Raw genomic sequence first — 5,526 nt, 5'->3', positions numbered from 1 at the left:
TCATTTATATGCCTTTAATCCGTAGGAACAACAGAAACAGCTTCTCATGAAAAGAATTCCCTGTCATAAACACTGTCACGACCACACTACCGTGTCACTACACTACGTGTCATAATTACCTGCTGCACCTAAGGGTTCAGTCTCATTAATTTATCTAATTGTGAGGGAACACAGAAATACTATCTCACATTAGATCAGACTTTATTTTAAAAAAAAGAAGAAAGAAAGAGAAAGGCCCATGGTAAGAGGTGTGGATAGGAGGAAGTGAAGGATAAGGTGTCTTCATTCTGGCCTTAGGAATTGATCTCACTGGGATTCCTCTGTATCTGGGAGCTGATTGATCCCCTGTTCTCCTGGAAGCTTTTCCTCAGCTCTCTGTGCACAGCTGCCAGGAGGACTGGTCTGTGTTTATCATCTGATCATTGATGAAATCTGTGAGGATTCATCCATATATATAGTAGACAAAATGGATTACACCTAAACTACCTTACGGATATGCATCGTTCTTAAAGGGATAGTTCACCCAAAATTCAAATTTCACTCATTATCTACTCACCCTCATGTCGACTAAGGGCTGGGAGAAGTTTCAGAGTCCTCCGTGCCTTCTCTGAGTTACAGCGGGGCTCCGTGCAGCACTGCATGTCCATATGTAGGTTGCGAACGGAGCTCACTTTTCTTCGTCCATCCAAATACCTCCATACTGCTCGTCTGTGATGTCCCTCTTGTATTGAAGCCCCAACATGAGAAATAGTTCCAAAAAAAATTAAATAAGTCTATGTTTTAAGCTTGTTTGTAGCATTAGCTCCTAGTGTCTGTTGTCCGGCTCTTCCGCTGCCAGCGCGCATGCGCAAGGTTCTGGCTCGTACAAATACGGCTCAGCAAAGAAATGCAGCTCGTCCTCGACATCAAAATCTTCAGCCATGGCTAAAATATGTTTTAAGAGGCCAAAATTGCGCGAAAAAGTGTTGTCCCGGTGCAAGGCAGGCTATTACGGACTGCTTCTAGTCCTTCGCCGGGGTAAACAAGGAAGCGAGTCGGTCTCAGTGCGAACCTTGCGCATGCGCGCTGCAGCGGAAGAGCGACAACAGACACTAGAGTAGACAAACACGGTCGCGCACATCCAGTTCAAAAGGTGCTGGCCTCAAAATTGAAGACAGGAAAGGCAAGAAAAGGAGACCGCACACATCAGCTCCCTTATGTGCAGATTTATTAGCACATCAATAGTAACGTTTCGAGCTCATTGCTCTTCATCAGACAGCTTCCGCTACAAAACAAGCTTAAAACATAGACTTATTTAATTTTTTCGGAACAATTTCTCATGTTGGGGCTTCAATACAAGAGGGACATTACAGACGAGCAGTATGGAGGTATTTGGATGTTTTTTGGTGAGTCTTTTTGGACGAAGAAAAGTGAGCTCCGTTTGCAACCGTCATATGGATATGCAGTGCTGCGCCGAGCCCTGCTGTAACTCAGAGAAGGCACGGAAATTTGAATTTTGGGTGAACTATCCCTTTAAGGATATACTGTATACAAACTGTTCTATGATGTACATGTCATGGAGATGTAGAGTGTAAACAACACTGTGTGGGTCAGCGGCCTGTACTGAAACCATCCTGTATCCAACACATCTATCCTCTCCAGGCATGTTAGCATGTCTCTGTATTTGTGCATCTGTGTGTTTGTTGTGGTGTGTGTGTGGGGGAGACCTTCCGGCTGCTCCTCCATTGACTTTCACTTTGGCTGATACAGGATGTCAGTTTATCAGTCGATTCAATATCTACCAGCCCTTTATTTATGACACACTGGATGAAGTGTTGCTACTTGCTTTTCCTTCTTCTCTGAAGAGATATGAGGAGAGACAAGTTTGTGTGTTTCTCTATGTGTGTGTGTGTGTGTGTGTGTGTGCGCGTGCGGTTGTAGGGAGGGATCAATACATTTTTACTGAAAGCCCTTGTGTAGCAGGAACAGAGGCAGGAAGGAGGAAGGAGGGAAGACAGAAAGAGAAAGGACGAGAAGAGAAAGGGAAGAAGTCAGAGAGGAAGGAGGAAGCAGAGAGCTGTTTTTCTTGTCTTGCCTGTCACTCGTCTCTCCGCTGCCTGTTCGGGAATACACTGTGCTGATGTCTGTATGCACTGCAGTGGTTAGAGCTCATGTAGGGAAAGGCTTACACTGCAAAACACAAAAAAATAAAAACAATAAAAAATAAAACACTTTTAATTAGATTTGTCTCTCCAACAACTTCACTCTTGTTTCAGGTCAGTTTTGCTCATCAATATCCTATTGTGGGAATAATAATAATAAAAGGGCACAAATTTGGCACAAATATTCATCAGATCTCAAAGATGAACTGATTTGATTGTGGTGATGACAGCTCAAAGGTCAAGAGTGCAGTGACCTCATAAATCACACGGCTGTGGCCTTATCAATGCAACACCCCATACTTTGAGAAAACAAAGCACAAACTATGGGGCACAGAGATGAACTGATTGGAATCTAATGGCTCAAGGTCAAAGGTCACTCAGTTCAAATGAATATAAGGATAAAATGAATGTACGTAAGCAAAACAGGGTTATTCCTTTGCATAAGCGCATGTAGGAGTTCATACAGACTGTCTAAGTTCATCTGGACAAGGTTTCAGTGTGTGTCTGTGTGCTGCACAATGCTGCTGCACCTTGAGGTGTTGCTCGAGTGTAAAAAACTATTAGATTCACCTCATTAAAATTCAGATGGAATTCAGATGTTGACACGTCTTGTCCTACAGCATAATGCATGGTGTCTGTTGGCTCATGCAAGGATTCCTCTGCTATTCTTGAGCAGTCAGTAATTTGGCACGGTGGGCGTTTTGCTCGTACCGGAGGGTTTGCTCAGAGGATCTCGTTCCAAGACAGTTGTGCCCAGACACACACGCACACACACACACACACACACACACACACACACAAACACACACACACGCATGAACACATGTACACACTGAACGCACATTTGGCCTGATGCTTCTTCCAGTATATCAGACCAAACTACTTTACTGAATTCTCTTCTATTATTGAATGAAAACATATTACTGTCATTTTTCATTTACGGGGGAACGAAATTCCACAGTAAAAAGTTCCTCACCCATTAATTTCCCTTTCCAGAATCTGCTCCTCGCCCCCCTGAGAAATGGGGAAATAAGGCCAATAAAACAATTTAGACAGATGCTCCATCAGAGCAAAGCCGAGGAAGTCCCACTCCTTATTCAGATCAGCTTTGTACTTGCAACAAGATGGGTACGGGAGGCACGTGATGATCGGACGATGTGTACGTGCTCCTGAGCCACCAGGAGGCGCCTTACTGGAGGGGGGCGGGGGGCTGACTGAAGGTCAAGAAGTGACATACTGCTTGCAGGAAGTGTACTGGAGTTACTTTAATAGCTTTTAATGTATACACATTTCAATGTTTAATATTGGTGATTTGCATTAACTGTTCCATTGACCCACAACAGTATCGACATTGTGTTATAAAATGACTTACAAATGGAAACTATATAGCAATCCACACACATACAATCACGAAGGGGACAAAGAGCAAAACTGTGCAGCATCACTGACATCGTACAGATCAGAGTCACACTGTTAGAAGGCAATGCACACCAGTAACTAAGTTTCTCTCCTCACTGAAGCCTCTGTGAACATGTGAAAGGTTTCAGGGGGCTGGATCTACAGTAGCCTACTCCTGATCCACCTGGGGCTCCAGCAATAAGAGGGCAAAATGAGGAGATACTAGATAATGTGTAGGGGAGACCAGTCCAATTTCAGTTCACATGACTTGCTCGGTACATGCTCATTTCAAAAGGAAAAAAAAAAAAAATATATATATTTTTTTTTTACAAAAGCTGCTGTTATTTGCACATTATGTTTTTTAAAAAAAATAAAGTAAATGTTGAATACAAATCTTTTACTGTCAAGTTTTTGGCATAATCCTTAGTTACATTTTACCCCAGAATGTATTCAAACTAACCTGAACTAGTGTATAGGGTGACTTTAAACTATTCCTATTCTGTTTGTGTCAGAGAGATAACACATACAGAAGCAGACATGTGTAACAAGAAAGAAAGAAAGAAAGAAAGAAAGAAAGAAAGAAAGAAAGAAAGAAAGAAAGAAAGAAAGAAAGAAAGAAAGAAAGAAAGAAAGAAAGAGGTCAAGTTGAGAAATCCTGTGCCCACCAGTTACATTTGTGAATGATTATGTGCAAATAATCGAGAGAAAATGAAATTTCTAAATATTTTAAATTATTTATCTATTGTTGTCAGTGAACAACCCCCATATGAATGAGGGGAAAGAGGGATATGATGCACAGGATGAAAGACTGTGACTGAAGGGTGATAAAGAAAAAAGGAAAGAATGAAGAGAAAATCCAAAAGAGGTCAAAGTCAGAAGTCAAGAGTGGAAGATACCAGAGTGAAAGAAGGAAAGAAGAGGAGAGTCAGAGGCTGAAAGTTGAGAAAATGAGCCCTCCCTTCTTTAAGGAGCCATGTCATCCACTGCTGATGAATGTGGTCAAACATCAATACAGTGTGAATGATGAGGCCTGGCACCACGCTGTTACACACACACACACAGACACAGACACACACACATGCAGGGCTACAGTACATTCAGTCGTCTGCACTCACACAGCACTTTGCAAAAGTACCCCCTCCTTTCCCGATCCCTTTAACCTCCATTTCAATTTCTATATTAAAATGTCTCCCATTGTTTTATGTGACTTGGCACATTGCTCCTTGCTCTCCAATGTCAGCGGGCTGATAAATAAATCGATGTACAGTAAAGGGCAGCGTTATCATATGCCATGATGGGCCGGTGTACTCTGCAGCGGCTCAGTCATCTCTCACTCGGAGCCTCAGACAGACCCCCGTGCCCCCCTCGGTGTAAAGCTCACTTCCTGCCAGTGAGTCATGTGACATGTGTTCTGATATGACCTTTTGTCTTTGGGGGCAATATTTAGAACATGTCTAAATGAAGCCACGACTGTGTAGATTATAGTTCTTGAGCTCCTTCAAAACAAAACAACACTTATATGTCATTATCATAACCAACTAAATCTGACAATTTATTCTTTATTTCTGTGTATAAATAATCAAAGAATTTGGGAAGACAACTTAACACTTTTTATTTCTTAGAGTCTCCCTTTTACACAAAACCTTTTTCATTTGAGATCAGACAAATCCTTACTTTGCCCACAATGTGCCACACTTTTCATTATATTTGTCTATTAAATTACAAAATGCGCTGCATGTTTTCAATCTGTCTCTCAGCTAAATGCACCCTTCAAATGTAGGGCAATTATTCATTGCATCAGTCCAAACATATTTATCTGAGTCCTTCAAAATCTATTTTAGAAGAACTTTATCAGTACAGTACAAATATTTAATTTCTTAAACTTGTACTTGTTTTGCTTTAATGCTTTTGATATCTTGTATCCTCACTGTTTATTCTAATGAACCAAAACACTAAACAAAGTTCATCATATGAGAAAATGTATTCA

The sequence above is a fragment of the Trachurus japonicus genome, chromosome 7 (genome assembly GCF_045865225.1).
Source record: "Trachurus japonicus isolate A0001 chromosome 7, Traja_1.0".
Taxonomy (NCBI): Eukaryota; Metazoa; Chordata; class Actinopteri; order Carangiformes; family Carangidae; genus Trachurus; species Trachurus japonicus.
The sequence above is the reverse complement of the archived record's forward strand: the minus strand, read 5'-3'. Positions refer to the sequence as shown.